This window comes from Lissotriton vulgaris, chromosome 9, assembly GCF_964263255.1.
Source record: "Lissotriton vulgaris chromosome 9, aLisVul1.2, whole genome shotgun sequence".
NCBI lineage: Eukaryota > Metazoa > Chordata > Amphibia > Caudata > Salamandridae > Lissotriton > Lissotriton vulgaris.
The window spans coordinates 503,529,633-503,555,156 of NC_141697.1; positions in this window are offsets into that span (position 1 = coordinate 503,529,633).

The window sequence follows — 25,524 nt, forward strand, 5'->3', positions numbered from 1 at the left end:
GTTCAGTCAGGTGCGGCTCCAGGCTCATGGCGGCCCTGGGCAGGGAGGGTAGGTAGGGGGCCACGGAAGAGGGGGTCCGGGCGTGGCGGAGCCCCCCTGGAGGTCAGGAAGGTGTTTTAATAAAACATCCAGAAATGGTGTTAGATGAGCAGTACCTGCGGCTGCTCCTACCCTTCCAAATTCATCTCAGAATGATAAAATTTAGGAGGAGGAGGGTATATTGTGACACACGATGTGAGGGACTGGCACAGACAGCTGCAGTGCCAGGGCCATGACAGGGGCCCCGGGCCAGCAGCCCCCCACAGAGAAAGAATCGGTGGCCTCTTTGACCAGAAACATCCCTGCCAGGGGCCGCCACGAGTATCATTCTGCTCATGGATATCTTAATTTTTTTTTTTCTTGTTTATGTTAGCCAGCGCCGGTTTTACCTAGTGCATCAGCAGTACTCTGGTCGGAGGATTCCCCATCTTTAGGTTTCCCTTGGGTGATAAACTTCAGGATTGCTCCTTCCTGTGACGCTGCTGAGCTGCCTTTCTCTTTTATTTCAAATAACCAGATTTGTGTACTCGAATTCTCTTCATTTTGCTTGCAATGTTATATACGCCTGTACCAGCGGGCCAGCAGTGGGTAGGGAAAAAAGAAGTCAATCAGGAACCAGGAGGAACGCAGGTGCGGAGGCCAGTGAAGAGGGGGAGGGGTCAGGGTGTTTGGAAGTGGAACAGAGCCAGAGGCCGTCAAATCCCTGCATGGGGTCACCACACAAATATGTATCCATCCTCAGAGGATTATTACATTAAGGATATATATATTGGCGTGATGGCCACTGGGGTTTGGTGGCCCTGTGCAGGTGCACATCTTGCACATGTCTAAGGCTGCCCCTGGTTCAGTGGAGGGCGGTCTATGCGCCTGCCATGATTGTGGTCTGGATCTGCCTGACATCCTAATATGGCGGGCGGTGAATCCACGTTCGATGGCGGAGGGCTAGCCAGCGCACGGCTGGCGGAGGTGGGCCTTCCGCCATCGTAATGACCCCCTAAATTTATGTATGACACCTACAAGCTTAAGTGGCCATGCATTATGTTTATAGAAGTACCACGCCATGCAAGTTGTGTAATAATGTTAATTTCGGATGAGGAGTGCTGTCCTACTTTTCCCCTAACGACTAATTTTTAGGTCGAGCATTCAAGACATTTGTAGATACTTTAGTATATACTTTGTGGGCTCTGGAGATCATCCCTAGGACTTGTCTGCTTCCGCTTAGGGAGTTTTTTCTGTTCAACTGCCTCTTTTTAACTGTCTTAATAGAGAACGACCAGCTGAGGTCAGTAAAATACCAGCTTTGCTTTCTGCTTAGGAACTTTCTGTTTTTAATTTTTCTGGCAACTGCCTATATTTAACCTTCTTGATGGCAAACGACTAGCAGAGGTCAGTAAAATACCATAATCGCTCCAACATTCTCTGGATTCCAGTTCATTGAAATTATTCCATAAGCGCCCATAGACAATAATATTTTTTTCAAATCTTGTATTTTCAGTGATATGACCACCAAAGGTCCTGATTTTATATTAAAAACAGAGCTTTGTACTATACCATTTTGCGCTGAAAGGCAGTATTTCTCTCCATGAATTCCCATGCCTGCTGTATCATGCAGTTTGGTGCTTATTTACCCTCCTTGTTAATAGCAGTCGATGTTTTAGCACCCAGATGAATGTGCTGCAAAGCTAAATACATATAAAGTCACAAAGGCGAGACCGACTGCATTGCAAATGCTTGTTGTTCTACTGTTTTATGTCTTGAAGGTTTGCTTTCTGATACAAAATGACCTTATGAGGCTACCATACTAATGCATTATTCTTTAAGCCTGCAGAGGGCACCAAACTAATTCAGTGCTGGTTTGGTTGCAACACAGTTCTTTGTCTACAATTTCTGAGTCTGTTGTTTACTAAAGACCTCAGAATTTCACTTAAACACCAGAAGGAGATGTGCTATGAAGATAAGTCTTGCAGTTTATAGAAACATAGCAAATTCATGAGCTTTTCCCATATTAATATGCACTGTATGGAACTTTTGTTGTTCATTTTGTAACATTAATATTGGTCTCCAAAGGTTTGAGGGTTTCATTGCACCATCAGTGGGCTGTTTCCTACTATAGGCCCAAGAAGAGCCAAAGGATATTTTCACAGCAAACATTCATGTTTGGAATCATTGTTATTTATATTGCAAAGTTGCTTTCTGGTTTTCAGTTTTCCTGATTGTTCTTGCTCTTGTTGCCAAGAAAGCACCTCACGTCTTAATCTTAAATTTAAACAGGTCTGTGATATGGATACTTCATTGTAATTAAAACGTTTTGTGTCTAATTTCATATCAAATATTATTTTCAAACAGAAATGTATGCAAGAATTGTAAATTGTTGAAAATGTCCTGGAAACTTGTTTCTGATAAAAACTCGGAAAGTAAACTTATAAAGTTATTCCATGAAAATATTGCATCTCTAAACAATGAGGGTTACCATAAATCTAACTCTGTTTGGGGAAAAATTGGATTGGAACTTGGACAGAACAAGCTATGCACAAGGTTATGGCTTTATCATGTTTGGAGAGAAGACAGAAGGGCAATTAAGACAAAAACACTTGTGTATCAAAATAGTAAAAAAACAGGCTTGCTTGTCAAGGATCAACCCTCATTTTATCAAGAAGAAGATGAAAAACTATATTGTGTATGCAGGCAAAGAAATGACCCCCGACAACCATATGCCCAGTGTGATTCCTGTAAAGAATGGTTTCATCCAACTTGTATTGGCTATAAAAGCATTATGGATATAGCATCTATTTCACCATGGTTTTGCCCTAAATGTAAAGCAAAAAAGAACAGTGCCAAGAAATTAAGATTCACAGACTTAGCTTCATTTGCATCTCCCAAAACATTATTCACCTCACAACTTAAGTCCTGTATGAATTCAAAAGAATTAAGTCAAATCTTGCCTATTGAAAGTGGGAATGATAAAGAAGTCTCTCAGCCGACTGTGCTAAAGCTTGTTAAGGCTTCTAAATACCAAACTGAATATGCAACAGTAAATAAAAAAACAGAGGACTCTTCTGAAAAAGCAATAGATGCTAAAAAAAGCAAATACTTTAGCCGTACAACGTTACAAAAAATGATGCTAACACACACTTCTATGGTTAGTATAAAACAGGAATACAATCTACCATCAAGATTTAAAATAAAACTGACTAAAGAAGAATGGAAACAGATAAAACCAGAGAGCAGGCAGGGGTATCGTCTGTTAATGAATGGCTGGTCTGACTTAATTTGTAGCAAGCTTAATGAAATTAATAAATTCTGTGTGATTTCTTTCAAATACAATAGAGTAAGATCCAAAGGGTCGCGAAAAAAAGTATCTGCTTTCTGGCGTGGCAAAGGGCATTGTAAATTTAGTGGCTGCACCAAATATGATTTTTCAATTGCCAAAAAACCCACAAAGCATAGCAATGTCATTATTCAAGTGGAGATGACTGGTGCAATCAACCATACGGTTCAACATTTTCACAAGAGGCATACCCGTGGTCTAGAAAGAGAGAAACTGAAATCCTGTTTAGGAGAGACACAACCTTCTCATCTGTATATAAAATCCATAGCTAATGCAGATCCAGAACAACTTTTAGCTGGTAACCTGAATACCGTTAAAACAACTACAGTCTTACAGAAAATTTCCAGTGAAAAGAATCTCAGTAACCGAATGAATAAAAATGTATTTTTAGATTGCCTTGAAATGCAACAAAGACAAGATCAGAAAGAACATAATCCAATTGTGACTGCTCATGCTTTCATTCAATATATTTGCATGAGCCCTCTTGTAATTCATGTGTACAATGATGTACAGCTACACATGCTGAAGGACCTTCAGGCGTTTGGTAATTGTTATCTGTATCTTGATGCAACAGGGTCAGTCATTGCAAACCCCAAAGAGACCCACCACAGAGTCTTGTATTATGCTTTGTGTCTTCAAACAAAGACACCTACCAATCATACAGTCCCAGTTGCAGAAATGTTATCATCAGACCAAAGCACACCAACCATTTTGCCCTGTTTAAACTGTGTATGTCGTGATTTCCTCAAGCTGTCCAACCGCAGACTCATCCCACAAAAAGTTGAGGTAGATTTCAGTTGGGCAATGATTCATGCAGCTATGCAGGCTTTCAATCAGATTACGCTTGTTCAGTACCTAAAACACTGTTTGAACATGTGCAGTGGTGGAGAGAAAAATATGTTGACTGTGGTCCATATCTGTGCAGCTCACATGATTAGACTTGTGGCCAATAAAGTGAGCAAAGCGGAAGCCAGAAAAGAAGCCAAAGAGTTGTTTATGTACTCCTTTGCCCTTTTTCAAAATGCAAGTACATTGAATGAGATTAAAGTACACCTCAGGAGAGTACTCTATGTTTTAACAGTGAAAACTGAGACAAATATATATTTTGAATATATGACAGAATTGAGAGCATCAATCAACAAACAAAAAATTAAGCTCTGTAGTGATGAGTTAGTAGACACACGGTACACGGAAACTACAGATGACCTTTTAAAAGAGTCCACCTTAAAAGAGTCGTCTCCATTTTCAAAAATATTTCAAGACATTTTATCTGAAACTGAGAAAAAAGCACTGAAGTCTGAAAATGAAAATAAAAATCTGAGGCAAAACATGAATTGCTGTCCACACTTTGTTAATTTGCTAGGCAAATATGTCACAACCTTACCACTTTGGAGTGGAATAATGTTAGGTGAAGGACAACATAGAGACACTAATGCAACAGTGGAAAACTGGTTCAGGACTGTAAAAAAAGATGTTTTAAATGATAGGTTACATCGGAGATTAGGTGACTTTTTGCAAATAATGAAAGAGTTTGTTGAGGGAAAAATGCGTGAGATTGCACTTGTAAACATAAAATGTGCCACAGGTGAGACGTGTAAAAGAAAACAACAACACAACATAACATATACACGTGCCAGTGAGTCTACTACAGAGCACATTGCACAGGGCGACGAGATAGGTGTGAGCCTAATCCATGGTTCCGAAGATGAAGGACATATGTTAACCCATGAAGAACAATGGAAAAAGAGTCCGAAAAGGAAAATAAAGCAGGCTGAGTACTATAGCTCACCAAGACCTAAATCAGTGTTAAAGAAAGTTGCAAGCAACTGCCCACCATGGTCAGGCACAGGAAAGTTGGGAAGAAGAAGCATTAAATTACGTAACACTTGTACAATTGACAACTTGCTTTTTGTTATTCACTTGGCACTGCAGAAATATCCTCAGGTTTTTCATGAGTTGATGGCTATAGCACAAAAAGAGCCATGGATTCAAGCACTTATGACAGTGCATGCACATTTTATTAAAGGACAGTGGGTGAAAGGAAAGATTCAGTGGTTAAAACAATTTGCACGCTTTCAAAGCAAAAGTATTTGGGATACATTTGGCACTGAAAACGACCTAGTTGTCTGCCGTCTTGACTATCTTCTAATCACTACTGTTGAAGCAAGATGCAATGCCCCCTTTTGCCCAGAACCATTGATCATGAGACAAACAAACTTGATTGAAGTCTGGTAAGAAATTATTCATTATTCATATCCTGATATATTGTTATTTACGTCAGTGGGACATATATGCCATTCTTTACTTGGCCCCATCACAGATCATGGTGGTGCATTAGCTAGAGTCAAGGCATCTCCAATGTCCATTTCATATAGTCTTGGATGTATAGGAAAAAACAAGGCAGTAGGCAAAGCTTTTCTGAATGATAATGACTGACCAAAGATGTGTGCCTATTAGTTCTTCCGAAAGCCTCCTTGACTGCTTATATCTTTGTCTTTTTCAGTCACATTTTTAAGGATAGAACATTTCAGATGTAGTATGGGGTATAGATTTAAGTAATGCTAAAATGGCCTTAATAATCTACAGATTGGCCAATAAATTGGTGTGATAAAGAAGTCTACATGTCATGTTATCTCATACGGTCAATTGCAGCAAGTGTGTAAACAGGTCTAATCACTAACCGGTTTCACGAAATACAACAATGAAAAGTGTATCACCAAGTATCCAATGTCTGCCCTAAAAAAACATCCTGGTAAAGCAATAAAATGAATTGTTATGCATGGCTTCCTCTGTGCACCTTTTCGTGAATACCAGATTCTAAATCTGGCTATGCACTGCTATAATTCAGAGACAGTGGGAAATAAAACTTGTTTATCACCGTTGCTGCACCATTAAAGAATTCCAGGCTGTTGTGAGAGCACTTTCTGGGAGCCTGTCAGTGCAGAGTAGCTCTTTACCTCCATGGATAGCAGAGGGTACCTCTTTAAGAGGCCAGGGATGGGAAGGAGGTAGATGACTCTCATGGCAGTGGGGGTGGGTTGCAGGAGGCAAGGTATTTTTCTATACATTTGGCATAGGCAGTTGAGGACAAGTATGTATGACTCCCCAATAACTGAAGAATTTGAAAAAAGGGCTAGATAAGATTGGGGGCATACATAGCATAAAATTATAGATGCGTAAAATGTGAATTGTGGGGATGCTATACGCTTTGGATTCGGACTGACATCATAGGACAGTTTAGCTTCACTCTTGTCTATTTGAGAAAACTCAGAACCCCTTGATGAAAGAATTCCTGTCATTCACTGTTTGACACCGATGACTATTTATGTTCCAAGGTTCCACATGGAAATAGGCACTTTCAAGTTATAGGACATAATCTGGAACATGCTATGGCAGTACATATGATACCTTTAAATTAAGTCATGGCAGCCACTTATCAAACTGTTCCCTCAATCCAGGTGGGAAAAGTCCTAAAATCAATTTCTGGGGGAAAGAGGTTGTTTTATTCTTGGAGGATTTCTCATACCATCCTATCTTGGCTTTCCTAGCGTTATGTTTCTTGAATGTTGTTTGAACAAGAAGGTTTGCTGAGGATGAATCCAAATGATTCCACATTGTCTATTAGCTATAGAGTGAAGTCATCTTGGTTCTTGTCAGTGAGATAAGATTGAATTTGTGGTTGTCTGAAGCTTTCTTGAGTTGAGCTTTGGACATGTATTCAATTGTGGATAAATTAAAGGCAGGTTTGAATCAAATAACATCGTTTGGTAAAGAGATTATTAGATATAGTTGTGTGTTGTTGGCATATTGATGTATCTTGATGGTGTTGGGTGTATCATTCCGAGGTGTTATATACCGGTTTTAAAATGATGGCGGAGAAGATGAAACCCTGAAGCACTCTGCATAACAGAGGAAGGTTTTGGGATTTTGCATGCTTTTTAATTAATCAGCTGCAGTGTATGAGGTTGAGGTAAGAGGGGAAACATTTCTGGTTCCTTGATTGTTTCAAGGTTATGGCTCAGTGCTTGATGGTCAGCTGGGTGCGAGTCTTCAGAGTGGTCCAGCAGTATCAGAAGGCAGGCATAATTTCTGTCATTGATGAGTATTGTCAGGTACATGAAGAGCAGCAGTCTCCATGCTGCAGCTTGGTGTGAAGTCTGAAACTAGACTGATTTAAGTGGTGCTTGGGCACTAAGGTAGCTTTAGAAGGAAGACTTGTGAATGACTCGGTCCCCTTGCTGCTTTTTGTTTTTGGGCCATGTGTTGCATGCTGTAGTCAGCGATCAGGACATCCTTGAAGTGAGTGATGACGGATGTGATGAAGAATTCCTGTGTTGTATGATGACATCAGGTATATCAGGAGGTGGAGTTATTACGTGCTTTGCAGCAGTCTTCTGTACACATTAATGCTTTTCATGCACATACACAATTCAACACAGGCATAGTATTTAAAGTGTAGTTTTTCTATTTAATCTGGGATATTTTTACAGATAGGTGGTTCAAACCACAAAACTCTGCCCTTAGCTTTTCAGTAAACAGGCAACATTTACATTGCAATGTGATAATGTTTCCTGTTCTGGAAGATAATATCAAACCTACTTATAATTGTAGGTTTAGCTACTGAGAATATGTTAAATTGTATCCATTTTGATAGCAATTAATAACTAACAATGTGAAAACTAAAGTAATATTTTTTATATGTATTCTAGTTGTGATGATCTCACAAAAATTCAGGAGGTGATGGACAATTGGCTAGCAGGACATACTTCTGTATGTAAAAGGAAGATTTCAGGGTAACATTTTCCATTAACAATTTATATATTGTATGAACTTTACTGGTGGATGCACACACAAGAGGTCAAATGAGAAAAAACAACATTATGACCAGTATTCTTTGCAATATATAAAGAGGACTGCCTAAAAATCTGACCATATATACTTGCTAAATGTTTGCTGCTGTAAAGAGTGTCCCTCAAATACACACTCGTCCTAAACCTCTTTTAGGGGCATGTTATCAACAAACGGGGTTATAATTATTGCTGCTTTAGCGGCAGAAAACTCAATAATGGGCTTGATAAAACACCCTTGAGAATTCCAATAGAAGCCCATGTTCTGGAGTCAACATGGGCTTCTATGGGAATTCTCTACGGCATATTATCAAGCCCATTATCACAGCTTTAGCAGCTGTTTTCTGCCGCTAAAGTGGCGATAATTATGATGTTGTGCTTGATAATATGCCCCCAAGTGAGTAGTTCAAATGTTAATATTTTATGTTCACGTGAAAAGGTACTACATGAAATTGTTGACTCTAGTCTCCAACATTCATTCTGGTCACAGTTTTCAACATAAAAAGTAAACAGTTTCTTCTATGGCAATCCTAAAACGTACATTTCATTTCCTCAAATACATTACTATGGAAAATCTTGTCATGATCAATTATTTTAGAAATTGTCTTCTGTGTGTAATAGACACTGGTCTACATACCGGGTCTAGCAAGTGGGTAAACAAACAACAGTGGATATGTCACATTCGATTTTACTTAAAAGGCAACAGCTACAGTCCTTGTCAGGGCACAAAAGTCACTAAATGAACTTGGAATTAGGTAAGTACTTTACGAGTTATACATTTTTACAGTTTTCAGAAATGGGCACAGTGGAATTGGGTAAGTACTTTACGAGTTATGAATTTTTACAGTTTTCAGAAATGGGCACAGTGCAATTTCTCAAGGGGGTAATGCTATCCTATGGAGGAAAACCATGTATTGCGTTTGGGTATTTGACAACGACTTACAGGACTGTTCTTGAGAACCTACGGTGAGTATGGCGCAGGGTCCATGGCCACACTAACAGGTCACCTTAGAAAGCTCAGTGGCAACTGGGTGTAGAGGTATGTTACAGTGTTGGGTGTCCCATTCACTTAAATGGGGAATGGTTTGGTTACAAAGAGGCTGCAAGCTGGGACCTGTAGAACAGTCTAGGGAACCACAGGGGGGCTCAACACTCGAGATGCTCGTGAACGTATGGGCACCATTGGTCTACTATTCCATGGGCTGTAGGGCATGGATGCAGTGGTGTCTTTTGACATCAAGTTCAGAAGAAGGAGCTACTCGCGTTGGAAGGGGCCTACAGACAGAGGCAGCAGGCAGCGAATGGAAGTCCAGTCTGGGCAAACCCAAGAAGGGGGTTAGCTCTTGTGGGTCTGGGGACCCTATTGTCATCCGTCTTCTCCATTGGACTCAGGCAGTGGAGTGCAGGTGCATAGTTGCTTTGAGGGGACGTGCGGTAGCGGTTGCAATCTCATGTCCTGTTCTTTGTTTTGCAGAAAAGATACAAACAGGACAGCTGGGCCACTCTTGTTGGGGGTCTCTGTGTCCCTAAAGTCCCTTGATGTGCAGGTTAGTCTTCTTCAACGTTGGTGTCAGTACTGGACACAACAAAGCCTTGTTTTCTGCAAGGGTTCCAGTACCACAGGTATTGGTCCTGTGCAGCTTTTGGTGGTCCCAGTGTCCTCCCGCTAAGTGGAGGGACAGGTCAGATCTTCAGTAGCACATGGTCCTCTTCCTAGGAAGCTGCTGTGTGGGGCTGTCTGGTGAGCGGCAACTCGGTGAACTGCACCTTGTGTCTTTGGTGCCGGTTGCTGCAGGGAAGTAGCTCCTCTGCTCCAAGTGAGTTTTCTCATGCAGTTTTTGAAACACTGGCAGCCCTCCTGGTTTCTTGGAGTCTGCACAGTGGAAGGATGAATCTGTTTCTTCCACGATTGTTGGGGGCAGCAGTCAGGTTGGCATGGTTGGTGCCAAGTAAGTTTTTGGTTCTTGGATCTTGTGACCGGACTCTTCTTTGTCCAATCCTTCTCTTGATCCATCAAAAGTCTGTAGTGTTGGTATCAGGGGGTCTCCTAAATACTCAATTTAGGGGCATTAAGGGGAGCGAGGGGAAGTAGCCAATGTACTTTATACCTCTGAGGTCACTACAGACCACTACCTTCAGGGACAGGGCATTACCCTATCCAACAATTCCTAATTCCACATCACACAAGATCGTGGAATTCTTAATTTGGTGTTCACTTCGGGCTTGGTCACCCTAGAGGCGTGTCCAGCCTGGCAGTGCAACATGACTCCTGTATAGAAAATTTTCTTGAATGCCTTGGTGCCAAATGGGCTGTGGACAAAGGGGGTTTGGCAGCCCCTAACCTCTCAGGGAAGCTACATTTGCATATCAAAAGCGACAGGCTCTTTGAAGCTTCCTGCCTTGGAATGATAATTTAACAGCCTTTATTAGAGGAGGCGGTGATAACACCTCTCCCCAGAGCAGGCAATGTTTCTGTACTCTGAGAGCAGGGCTCTCACCTAGTAGGGGGTCAGAAACACATCTGTGGTGGCAGTTTGGACGGCACCTGTCAGCCAAAACTCTAGAGTAGGTTTCAGGAAGTTCCTCTAAGGTACCCTCTGGGTGCATGTATTACTAAATCCATCACTGTAATAAGTGAGGGTTAATTAATATGAAGTGCTTGATACCAAACACCCTAAGTTTCAGTGAAACCATTATGTAGCTGGGGAACTCATTTGGAGCAGTTCCCAGTACATACCTTAAGATGGCTTACCTGCTCACTTGCAATATCTAGAAATATAACTAGACATCACAGGTGCATATCTGGTCATGCATGCAGATATGCTCTCACATAAAATATAATGCACCCTACCTTAGGGCTCAAAGTCCTGCTGTATCTAGTGACTTTGGCATGACACACAGAAGTGTGTCATGCCAAGTTTTCACTCATGGTTTGCACCATGTTACGCAGCCTGTACTGGCAGTCTGTGTGGAATTTGTAGGTGGGTCCCTTAGGGTAGCATAAGATATCCTGCAGCCCTTAGGGACCCTATTTAGTACCTCTGCCCTCTGTACTTAGAGTACTATTAACTAGGGAGTTAGAGGTCTGCTAAATTACTTGACCAATTGTAAGACAATTGGATTTTACCTTGTTTCATGGAAAGTGCACTGGCACTGAGGTCTGGTTTGCAGGCATCAGTCCCCTGTCCAAGTTAAAAATCAGCATCTAGTAGCTAAAAAGAGGGGAAAAGTGTGTGGGGGTGGTGACTGCAACAACAACCCAGTTCCTTACACCTACATCTTTAATCGATTTTTATTATCCATAACAAAACAATAGACAATGATGCAGTACAAAGTAATCATGGATCTTCATTAGAATAAAAAATATAAAAACACCAACATTATCTCAACTTGTGCCTGAAAGTTAAAACACATTAACAGGAAATCGGGTTTCATCCACGTATTCAAATAAGAGTATAACTTCGTAAATTATGAGGTAATGTACTGGCTAAGCACCGCGTAAATACACACATCTTGCTCTGAGTTTGGAGCTGGCACTCTGGGTCTTTCCAATAACGAGTAGGCAAGTAGATAAGGACCCTTAGAGAAGAGCCAAGCTTAGGCATGAACTTCTGCTCTGTATTTTGGATGTTGTTTCCCATATCTTGTTGAACTCCAGAGGCCACGATACTCAAGGCAGTCTATTGTCTGATTTGAGCTCTTTTTCCAAGGTCAGGGAGTCCCAGCTAACCATGATTTTATCCGCTCTTGCTCTAAGCCTCAGGCATCATAATGTGGCAACCTCAGCCTGCATAAACTTCTAAAGTTCTGCTTTCTGACTCTCGAGAGCAGGAAGCTGTGCTGCCTTCCAGTTTTGTGATATTGCTTATTTGCCAAGCAACAGGGCAGAATCAACACACTTACAGTTGGACCAGCCAATTTGTAGGCATGACTATCAGACCCATCAAACATACTTTCCAATTACACAGATTCTCTTTGCGCGCCCATTTGCTTACCTAATTTGTTACCTGCAACTAGAAAGTCTCGAACCATATGACAAAAAGATGTATATGCCTTATGGCAGCTAGGGCATTAGTGTGGAGCCAGGGTATGTCATAGTGAGGCAAGCAAGTGTAAGATAAGTGTGATGAATATAACTAAGTTGCAAATATTTGAATTTCACATTTGTAGAAAGCTCAATGTATGTTAAAGTACTAGCTGCCACTCTCTGCCTGTCAATTCAATTTATAGGTCACTTTCCCATCCTTGCAACCTCATACAACACTGTTACTGTGTGTTAATATGGAATGCAAGACCTGATTTGTTGCGGGTTTCACTGTTTGCCGACACCATGTTATCTTCAGAACCAAATGCAACACATCAAAAGGCAACATTTAGCCTACGGGTAGCCCATATTCGTCCCTGAGGCCCTCAAGTTTGCTGAATATTCCTTAGGCATAAAACTGACCTCTATGTATAAGCTCAACTAAATATTAGGAGCTTGTGTTATAATTGTGTCAATATTTGAGTGATTCCATTGCACACCAAGTTGGGGGCTGTGGGAAGTGTGGCACCCTACCACCCAATCTTTGCCTATGTCTATTCCGTCGGTACATGGTATCCTCAATAATCTACTTTGGTTTCCAATCATGTCTCTTCGGCCGTAAATAAAGTCAACCATAGAAACCCCTTATATATCGGTCCGCAGATATTTCAGCTGAAGGAAGGCCTCTTGACTTATCGATGCCAACAGTATAATTACATCCAAAATCAGGCACTCCCATGTCGCCCTCGTCACCAGGGAGGTAGAGTGTTTCTGGGTATATACTTCATCTTCCTGCGTATCATATCTAAATAATCAATATGAATTTCAAATTGGTTAAAAAAAAAACTGTCCCAGGGGCATTGATGTCTTGACAAACAGGTATAGCAGGCACACAAGCGAATCATTTCTGACTTTGTAAACAATGTAGAGTCTCTACCTGAGCTTTTCCCCAAATGTAATGATTTGAAACTGACTTGTTAATTCTTGCTCAAGATACAAATGTTATTGAGTAAGCACAATTAGAGGTGACAATGAATAGGGCATAGTACAGGTGAGACTGTTAGTGTGGCGATTCCATTGTCGTACCTTTAGATCAGGCTTAAGGTGCGACAGGCATACTATATTGCTTTTTTTTAATTTGTTTTTTTAACATAACTTTTTATTGAGGACAAAATTAGAAATGATAGACATCATACAATCAGGTGCAGGTTAATGTTACAGTCAATTTTATAACCCATTACTTGTTCCATACATTTCGTTAGCGCAGAACAATATCTCTGGATGATTGCGCATTCCCAGAGTGTATGTATAAAAGTGCCTTCTTGACCACACCTCCTAAGGCAGTCGGTGTCATTGCTGAATCTCATGCTTACCAACATCGGTCCCGCTTGGTATATTCTGTGGAGTATCTTCAAATGCACAAGTCTGAGCCAAGCGGATGTTGCAGTCTCTCTAAGGGAGGCTAGAGACTTGAGCCACTTCTTGTTATCCAACCCAGCAACGTCGTATTCCGATTTTATTCCAAGCGAATTAGGGGGTCAGCCATATTATTAATAATTTTTTTATATATTAGTGATATAGTTTTTCTAGGAGACTCCCATCTAAGACCCTATCTTCCAGCGGGGAGAATTCTGGTGGTGTCTCTCCCTTTCATATCTCTGCAAGTAAAGCGTAACGGATCTGCAGGTACCTGTAATACTTTGTGTTAGCCAAGTCATACTCTAATTGTAATTGAGCACAGGGATTCAGTCCACCCTCTTTCCATAGGTCTCGCCCACTTGGAGATACCTATCAAGTCCCAATGATTGAATCCAAGGGTGTGTCTCATATTGCTAAGTAGATCTGTGTCCCAGAGTGGGGTGGCCAGTGCAATCTTGCCCTCCCAACCCACACTTCTCGTGGCTGCCTGCCACACTTGAACCGCTTTTCCCGTGGGTCCCGAGAGCCTTAGCTTATCTGGGTTGGTTGGTGTATAGTGCCCCTGCAAAACCTCCCCTCTGGTAGGTCGAGAAGGAGGGCACGAGATCCCTAAATGTTGGGGCCGGAAGACCCGGTGGTACTTTGGTGGAAACCAGGTTTATCGTACTTCCCTCCCACATCCTGGCGGTTGCCACAAATCCACCAAGATTATCTATCCATGTGCAGTCGAAAGTCATCTATAGGGTTTTCCGAGTCATTGTACCCATGCACTGTGATCCGGAACCAAATGCAGAGTGTTGCACAAGTTTAAATCCCCATCTCGACAGTGCGTGGCATGTATTTCCTAGTAAGTGTGTCTCTGGCAGCAAAATCACATCTGGGGAGTGCCGTTTTATGAATCGGAGCACTACTCCCCTTTTTATCTTGTTGCCTATCCCATTTACGTTCCATGACAGAAACTTAAGTCTTTGTCTAAATGCAGCCGCCATATCTGCTCAAAATATCAACTTGCTTTATCAAGGGGAAACCCCTGTGTGTCTCAACATTCTTTGCAACAACCGACAGCCTCCCAACCCTGCCGTCTGTCAGTGTGACCTTGCCCACTTCACCCAGTGTGCGCTCCCCAGTTTTCCATCTAGTTTGAACCATGTCCAAACTATTCAACAACACTGAACTTCCCTGCCCCCCCCTTGCTGTCACTAGAGATGTCCCCATGCTGGGATGTGATGTGTCCATAGAGTGTTTCAGAGAGTCTCGGTGACTGGAGTCCCACCCTTGGTTGTAGTGAACTTCACTCCCCTCCCTGCCCGACTCCCTGCATGGCGGTATTGGAATCTCCCGCCACCCCAAACTTGCTGTTTGCCAACCCTACCCCCATTGAACAGTTACTTTACAGAAATACTGATTCAATATTGCAATGCTACCAACAACATCCTGGTTAAATAACATTAGTCAGTCTTGCACCTTCAATGAGGCTTCATACTTCATGCCTCGCCCCCCAATGCTTTTTATCTGGAGGGTCGAGTTTGAACCGGGCCCAGGGAGTGAATGTCAATGGGACCCTTGCAATTAAATGATTCATACAGACCTGTTCTCATTCGCCACCCTCAGTCAACGTGGTTCCGCATGGTGGGGATATTGCACCCTGTTCCTCTCGAAGTCTTCTTTGTCTGTTCCGTTGAGTTTGGTGACTCTTCTTCCCAGCCACTCGCTTCCCATTCAGCCAGTCCCACGCTTCTTCAGGAGTAACAAATCACCAAGCCCTTCCCTCTGATTCATCTCTTAACTTGGCTGGGAAGAGCATAGCGTATTTAATCCCTGAAGTGGGGTGGCAGAGTGGGCTAAAGAACGGTGATGGATTAAACCCAGATCTTTTGACTGGGTGTGAGTGTTTGATTGATTCAGATGCTCCGTCCATCACCACCCCCTTTTGTACCGCTCATGGTCAAGCAAGCTATTCCTCTTTCTGGGGACTTCAACTCAGAATGCTCAGATCTTGGTTGGAGATACCATCTGGAATTGGCAATTCCAGCCCAGGCATTTTCACGCTTGACTTTGGGCAATTTGGAAGACTTTGGGCAATTTGGAATGGGACCTTCAGGATGTAAAGCCTTTAAATCTTTTTTTAATTATTAACTCCTCAACGATCAGTGGCTACATAAATGGCTTCCTCAACTATTGCCCTCTTTTACCCTGTCATACGTCATTCATGTTGGCTTTTCAAGTTCAGTGCTCTGTTAACAATTAAATAAAGATGTATTAATTGTTGGTGAATGAGGGTTTATTAGCTGTTTGTTCTGTTAACAGGTTGGTAACACTGTCCTAAAAAACCAGCATAAAGAGTTACAGTATAGCTTACTGTCATGTCAATACTACTTTTCTAAAGGGTATATTTACATTTTTTTTAAACTGCACATCAAGGGCCTTAGATTGATTAAATATTTAAATGCATGTTTTCTTCTCAGGAAAGAGATACAGTGTCCTGGCATGAGGACGTATTCCAACAGAAAGTTTGAGCACGGTCTGCCATGCATATTGATTATCGCAGCTTCAGCACCAACAAAAAATAATGCCACATATCGCACCCCAATTCCTGATGATCTTCAAATTATTAGTATACAAGGCTGCAGGTAAATCCATTGAATTTTTAAGAGAGGAATGGACCAGTGCCCAGGAACCCACAACCAAAATCCTAAAAGACATACTCCCTAAAGCCCCCAAACACATCATAGGTCCACTAACACATATACCTACTGTAAAAAGGTTTAATGGCACAAGCAAAAAAAGGCACCAGCAATACTCCTCCTGCCTCTATAAGATACCTCAACATAGTAATACCTGAACTTTTCTTAATGACACATTACAAGGAACTTTTCCTATTATATGGCAATGTAAACAATTATAAAGAAATCCTAATATCTTCTACAGCAAATAACATACTAATACTACAATATTGTCATGATGGATGGGAACTTAAGTGGCACACCTTCAAAATGTGTCTCAATCCATTCTCAGATATGCAACATACATGGTGAATATCACAACACAAATATTCCTTTTATAGGTGCCCTACCACCAACTAAAAAAGCAGCACTTACTATGAACTCTTAGAACACACTAAAAATATAATATGCAACTACCCACAAAAAATAAGCATAGAATTTGAACAAGCATTGATTCAAACAATTAAAAAATGTACCCCGACACGGCCATACAAAGGTTTTACTACCATTTCAATCAAAGCATATGGAGATACCGCTAACAATCTGTACTAAGTGTGAAATATCTTGCAAACAGCCAATTTTTCTATGAAATAAAAAATGATATTGCTAGCATATGTCCCTGTCACAGAGGTATGTAACCACAAAGGTTTGCTAATAAAAAGTCATTTCTACAGACAAAACGAAGAAAAACCAAGCCCCCTAATGGATTATTTCAGAGGCACTTGGGTTAACAGACCTCATTGCTCTGGACACAGATTCCAGGCAAAAACTCCACATACTATAAAGGAATGTCCATGACATCACATTAACACAGGAAGCCAAACATGCAATGAAGTGGAAGGATGGCACAATTACTTCCATTACCCACTAGGCAGAATCCAACCTACACTCTATAGATGTATAGAAGCATTACAATAAGAGCAAAGCTACCAACAGCAATGAATGGAGCAATTTGCAACCAAAATTGCTCCTAAACTTAGTAAACAAAATAAAATAATATGCGGCATGCTACAATTTAAAGTAAACCTCTTCATAAACAACAAAGGAGTAGGTTACTAAGAAATAATACATGAAAGCATATTATAAATACTAAACATATATTGTCAAACATCCTACAATAAATGACATAAAAATTTTCTTCATCCACATTAAAAACGCCACTTAAAAAGATATTTCCTACCATTCATATTCCTGTCGATCATACCAGCTTTGAGTTTCCGACACAACATGGATCAAATTATGTTTGGGATATATAAACAGTTCAATTATCTCACTCTATTCCTCTGGTTGTCATTTGTTTAGAAATATGCAAATTTGATAGAGCTTTCGTAGGATACATTCTCTTGAAATGCATGCAAATTTTACAAAAATGTTGCTAAAAACTTATATCAAGTCTGTTTTCACCTAAACTAGGTATAAACCAGTGGCCATCAAATACCATGCTGCTGCACACTTTGTGTGCTTTCATTGCCTGGATAGTGATAAGTACTGGGTGTTTTACGATGGAATGAAAAAAATGTACAATCCAGGCAGTGGCCAAACAGTTTGCACAACTGAAGCTATGGAACGAGACTTAACATCATCCCATACAGTGGGGCATATTGTTTTAGTTCGCCTGGATGAAGCACCATCTGATGCTACAGAGGTAATAAAGAAATGTGTTAATATTAGAGTAAAAAAATGCTAGTTCCACTGGTTTTGATCGCTTACCTAGCAAAGCCCCTAACTCAGGTGAATTGATTGATTCTAAAGTTGCCATTCTAAAGTTTTGCTACGTTAATTACTTTGTTCACTAACTGGACCCGAAAATGGTAATTCTTTGATGAACACTGACTTCTGCCACTACTGAATTTAGCTCATTATCTCAAATAGTTATTTTTCAGTTTTCTTCAGAATCAAAATACACTTTAGCATCATGCAAGTTATACATATTTCAGTAACATGCCATATGTTTTTACAAAACACCAAAAGCTTTTGATATCACGGGCATTATTGACTGCTATTTCCACTACAGAGCATGGTTGGTTTAGGTAACACAAGATTTACTTTATACCACTGATAATGAGGCCCTCAATGAATGTCTGGTCTTTACCAAATCAGACTGTATGTATCCCAAACAGACTGAAATCAAAGAAAGACTCTTAGACCTCTCTATAACCATAGATACACAGTCTCTCACCCAAGGCTCAATCTATGCCCCAAACGAGGGACAGGCGGCTTTCCTCGATCGGGTGGTGACAGAATTGACAAGCTCACCAGACAAGCAGGTGCTGATGGGTGGGGACATTAACATGGTCTTTGACAACAACTTTGACCGCTCGGCCCAGCAGCAAGGACAATCAGGGGCCCTCTTGAGAAACGGGTCAAGATGGTTATGGGAGATGTGGCTGGTGGACTTCAGGCAGCCCCTACATCCTCATAACTCAGTTTATACATTCTATTCACATGAACATAAGACATACTCTAGACGTGATCATTTAATAGGATAAAGAGAATTGCTTACCCTTGTCCAAACCTCAGATATAGAACCTCACCCACTCTCGAACCATGCGGCAGTGACCCTCATGTTAGATACCCCGTTTGCGGGCAGACCCTCCTACTCATGTCGGCTATGCAACATAGTACTTCAACTGTCCACCATGGTACAGTAGCTCACAAAAACACTAGAAGAGTTCCTGACCCTCAATTACACCCCAACACGTCCATCACTGTCCTGTGGGAAACACTCAAAGTAGTGACACGAGGGGCCCTTATTCCAATTTCCTCTGCAGATAATAAAATATGCAGGGACAAAAGAGACAATCTTACAAGTGCGCAAGCTGGTTTACATTCACAAGAGGATGGGGGCTCCATGGGTCTGATGTCAGCTGGAAGCGGTGCAATCACAGCTAGCTGGCCTGGACATGGACAGAGCATAGTACGCTGCTTAGCAACAGAGATATTCCTTTTATGTGTGGGGGAACAGATGCGGACTGCTTCTAGCTAACAAACTACAGGCGCAAAACCAGGAGGCCAATGTTCAAACAGTGGGGTACGAGACTGACTCTGGACACACTGATGACTTGTACATAACACAGACATTCCTTGATTCCTATGCTGATCTCTACACAGCACAACAACTTACTGGGGAGGGATAATTGGCATACCTCTAAGTGGTGACCCTAGCCATATTGACCTCAGACCAGGCGCCAAGATTGGACAGCCCGATCGGTAAAGATGAGGTGATTTCTACCATTGCCAGTCTCAAACCTCTAAAAGCTCCAGGCCCAGATGAGTTCTCCGCCACATTTTACAAAACCTTTGGTAATATCATAGCGCAAATATTAACTAAATTGTATAACGCAATTGGCAACTCCGCTACGTCCCATCCATGATGCTACTGGCTTCCATAGCTGTAATCCCAAAACCTGGCAAGGATATAAAAGCAATGTTCCTCCTACCGACCAATATCCCTCTTAAACATGGATCTGAAGCTCTTCACCAAGATCATGGTGGCCAATTTAGACCTGATGCTGCTGGGGCTGGTGGACCCAGACCAGGCGAGCTTCGTTGCAATCCGACAAAGTAGCGATAACATATGAAGACTGATTCATCTCATAGCTAAGGCCCAAAATCATGATTTGGAATGCACAATGCTATCTATCTATGCCGTGAAGGCGTATGAAAGGTTACACTGGTGATAATTAGAAGCCACCCTCAAACACTTTGGAATGGGGGACCTATTTAGAAAATGGAAATTCAGCAGCTCTACCCGCCCATCAGCAGTACTGCGGGTAAATGGACACACGCCTGCCCCCTTTCCGATCACCAGAGGGATGAGGAAGAGGTGTCCACTATCACCCCTCCTATTCGCTCTTTACATGGAGTCCATGGCACACATGGTATGGGAGAATCCCCTGATTAGAAGGGTGTAGTTTGGAGGAGAAAGGCACACAATTAGCGTATATGCAGATGATGTCATCACAACTCTGGAAGACCACCAGGTCTTAATACCAGCATTTCTTCTAGAGCTGAGGCCTTCTCCCAAGCAGTGGGCATTAAGGTCAATATACAAAAATCACAAGCTCTTGTAGTTTCCTTCCGCTCTTCTACTGTAGAGGCCCTGCAACAGTCATGCCCAATACAGTGAGCGGCAGACTCAATTCCTTATTTATGGCTCAACTTCCACCCAAGACCCCGCCACCCTCAATTACAAATGCATACTCCTTTAAACCTGACAGGACGTACACCGCTGAAGGTCGAGGATTCACAGAGAACTGACTTATAGACACCTGAGGGAAGGGGGGCTGGGAATACCAAATATACACCTCCACTGTCAAGCAATCCAAATTCAGATGCTCCACAAATGGTCCAGCAATACAAAAGCACTGGCTTTTCATGGATAGAGCCATAGCTGGCCAGTCACTGTGGAAGATTCCTTTCCTCCACAAGTCCCAGCAACCAAAAAGGATATACCGCTTCCCTTTTACAAGCGCTACATTGAAGGCCTGGGACTTGACTGATACTAGTTGCGGGCTTACTTCTTTCCCATCACCCCTGACACCGATTGTCCACAACCCGGATTTCACTCCAGGTCTCAACACATTAACCTTCCACCACTGGGACCGAGAGGTTTGTAGATCAATTGGCCACTTCTTTGAAGAGGATGGCCATATGTCTTTTGAGAGCTTCTGCACCGACATGGCTATGCCGGAATCTGTATACTATCATTATGTAAATGTAAATGTAAATGTGTGTGTCTTGTAAAGCGCACTGCTACCCGGAGGCGTCCTGGCGCTATAGACCGCTGGGGATCCCGTCCTGGCTTTCCCTGTGAGATGTTCCCTCCTGGGTATCTCCAAGGTGAAACCAGGCATCCCCGGCGTTTGTGGGAAGCCGTTGTGGAGATGAGGCAAGCTAATGCCCAGAGTTGCAGAGTGTGATCCCTGGTTAGAGTAGGCACCGAGGCGAGAATTATCGAGTCCGCTGACCCTGGTTCACGACCCTGCCGCGTCGGGGATTGAGCCCTGTTCCCGGGCCGTCCTCTGCTTACGGGTCTGCCGCCTCTAACCAGTGAGCCACACCACTCCATCAACAGGTGAGACACTGGGTCATGCATCCCACAATATGAACTAAAGTTCAAAGACCCCTTACCCCCTATGAGAAATGCTTGCTCACCAAAACCTGTAACACACTCCTCATTACCGAGCTATACAACCTCATATGCCCACCGGAATCAATGACTAAATATCCAGGACAAAGGCGCTGGGAAACATAATTGGGGCGCACACTTACTCGTAGGGAATGGGGTGATATATTTCACCGTGAGTGGCACACAGACTGTAACATTTCCAACAATGACCAAGATTGCAATTTATTGATGCCTCACACCTCCCAGATGCCACAAAAGCAATCCAAACCGCGGCCTGACTGTTGGCGGAAATGCCGCTCCCTAGAAACATTTACACACATATTGTGGGACTGCCCCACCATGGCACCTTACTAAACACAAGTCCTTGATGACAGATACACACTTCAACACGGAATTACCTCGAGTTCCAGCATATGTCATCCTGAGCCTCTCCAATGCACTTACGTTCCCAATTAAATCCCGCAGGGTTAGACAAATAAGCTTAGCCTTCGGCGCAGCCTTGAAAAGCATACTAGCCCACTGGGACAGAGACCGGATCCCTACATATCAGGGGTAGCTCTATAAATTGTGGCACGTGTTGGGGATGTAACGCATATCATTCTACAGGGTAGTGGATCCACTTTCGGAGACCTGTGGCGCCCTTTCCTTTCCTTAATGAGCACGGTGATGCGGGAGCTCACCTGTCTGGTATTCCTAAGCCTTTTACTGCTCACAGACCCCCTCCCTAATACAGCATAGACTGCATCGATGAGCCTGAATCAGAGCTGAAGAAAAGAGGGTACAGGGAGGGTTGATTAGGGAAGAAGGGAGGGAGATGAGGGTTTTATTGTTTTTCAAAATGAACCTATTTACACGCCAAATTAACAATTGCTTGGTTTGATATACTCAATAAAAAGATTTAAACCTACAAATATCAAGGCCCAAAATATTGAGAAGGATAGTGCAAATAGGTAAGTATAAATCTTCTATAATTAACTACACATCTACGTACAGTGAAAATACATATATATATATATATATATATAGGTGAGGTACATATATGTGGAGTTATACATAGTAAAACGTTGCTTGCCTATTGAAACTTACGTTCACATTATTTATGTCCTCTACATTTTGACACAGTACTTTGTCCTACAATATTTTTCTTTACGATATTCTGTTTAAACTCCTTGTTTTGTTTAGCTTACTCTAAGGTGTTAGAAGCAAAATATATTTGTTTGCAATTTGGAATCCAATGTGCATCTCTAAATTGCAGGGGCCAAATGTTCCAATCATTGTTTTCAAATGACTTTACCCTGCAGTAATGAGCTTGATTTCATAATTTGTCGAAAAGGGTTTAGGTGTTGGAAAAACTGTACCCAAGACACACTTTGTTGCCCCCTGCCTTTCATTGTAGAGCTCTAGCGATTTGCTAGATTGGGTACTAGCTGAATTCATAGAGCAAAAAGTAGCTACATGGTTCCAGCATAGGCACTAGTGCCTTTTAACTTACACACTGACCTCTCTTGTGGGTCATACAACCATCTTGTACCCTTGATAATGTGCATATGTTGATCTGGAGTCAAACGGACCTCATGTCTAGAGAGCGGCCTTTTTAAAACAACTGGAAATAATAACCCATAAGTAGGAGATAAGTATATCTTAGCGATTCCATAACTACGAACAAAGAATCAGAAACATGTGATTTGAAGGCTGTGGGATGTGTTTCGTTCCTTTACAGGTTTCCCTAAATGTATTGTGCATATTTGTATTTTTTCTCGTATTTGCAACTACAACAACAAACAATGTTTGGAAACTTGGCATAATTGTGGAGGGAGATCAAATCTTGTGTGCCATATTTGTTCTATGAACTTGGCAGTATTCAGATTCGTATATTGCAAACAGATCACAGTGGGTCAGATTCATAAAGGTAAACTTACACCTTTGTGTAAATTTACTCTTCCTTCAAATGATCACAATTGTAACGTAATAGACTCAGCAATCTGGACAGAGAACTTAGCACCTACAAAGATAGGACTGTCCTATCTTTTTATGTGCAGAGTTCTCTGCCCACAGTGTGGTGCTTCCGCAGTTGTAAAGTTCCTATTAACTTCTTGCTTGTAAATACCAACACAGAGTTAACTTACACCAGCATGTACGTTTACCTTTATGAATCAGGCCCTCGGTGTCTAAGTTAGTTGTACAGTGTTGCAACTGAATTGTATTGTGTTATGTTGTTTAATTATATTTAGATACTTTTCATCCAGCAAACACCATTTTACCTCACTTTGTCTTGATATTCATTATTGCAGATACAAGCACTGTGTTGTCCTCTACCTTATGTCAACCATCATACCACCTGTTTTAAGCTATGCACTGACTGCTCACCCAAACTATCTGGAGAGTCAAGGATACTTGGTAGTCTCAACCTTACATCACAAACCAAGTACTCAGTATCATAGTTCGGGTGGATCACCAGCAATGTCAAATTTGAAATTGGAAGGTTGTCTCTATGACTGCAAAAATCTGTAAATAAGTTTGGCAGGGGGAGTTCAGACAAATACTTGAGCTGTCAGCAAACTCAATTTAAAAAAATGACAAAATTATTTTTCCATAGTTGAGGTCCAAGATATCGGAATCCATCCAACAAATCTTGTGATTTCCTTTATTAATAGTTGATATAAGGTCTGTTCACATTTGGTCTTAAATGTGCTGATTGGATTTACTCTGCGGAGACTGGCATTAAATAGTTCCTAAAAACGCATCCGCACTGAAAAGACACTGAAGTAAAACATTAAATGTTTTCACTTGATATTGAAACTTTTACATATAATTCTTCATTTTACAGGGGATACGAATGTTTCATGATACTAAGGCGGCAAACAAGTGGCTTGAAGTGAACATGCACAAAATGAATGGAAGTATATGTACACCAAAGATACTCTGCATGGAAAAAACAGAAGTGGAGAAAACACTTGCAAAGTATGAAGAATATATAAACTCTGAGGACATTTATGTTGGTAGCAGCAATCCTTTAGAGCTATTTGTTTTTACTTTTTATAATATTTTGGATATGGATTTATTTTTATCAGAGACAAGAGACAAACAGCAACTGCGTGTACATGCAACGTATGAGGAAAATGTTTAAAATATCATCACGTTTGTATATAGAAACATCACTTATGCAGTAGCAAAGTGATTGTAAAGTACCTATTTTTCATATCTTCATTTGATACTCTAAAACCCCACATAAAGCACTTGAATATAAAAGTGATTTGTTTTATGGCATTTCTGTTTGTAAATTGTAAAATTATTTGGTTTACATGTATATTAACTAGCCATATCAGTTCAACAGACGTCAGACACATCAAATGGCAAATTACAAGTATTATTTCCTCCATTGGTCATTCGGACAGTATCTAAAACATTTCTCAAAATTACTACGAATGCAGCATCAATAAGCATAACTAACATCAATAGGAACATACTTATAATCAATATCTGTTCAAATGAATAAAGTGAATCCTTGAATTTGAAATACATTTTAATGAAGTTGCTGTGGTCAATCTTTTACTTTGATGCGATGTAGAAGGCGAGTGTGATATAGGGGCTTAGACTATTTTTATACAATTACCAGGCAGTATCTATCTGCATACATATGGGACTGTATTTTGTTGTTTTTTGTCTCCAGGACAGTAAGGTATTAGTCCAGAAGCAGTTGCTGCATCTTAATTGTGTGGGAGTATGAAACAGAAGTAAACTTTACATATATATTCTAGACAAACTCTTATGGAAGTTAGTCATTTCATGGATATAGCAAACCAGAGAGAAACATTTTTCAATCAACATCTTATTGCCTAGTACGAATCCAAAGCTTTTTGATAAGAACGTGAGCCTCTCGGTATACAAACATCTTCAGCAAGGAGCTTGAGCATTAGCACTGACTGTCAAGTTTCTTTTCCGGTTTCAAACACACAAGCTATCTGTTGTAGTTTCTCCATCTTCTCCTCTGTCCTTGGTACCTTCCATCCTCC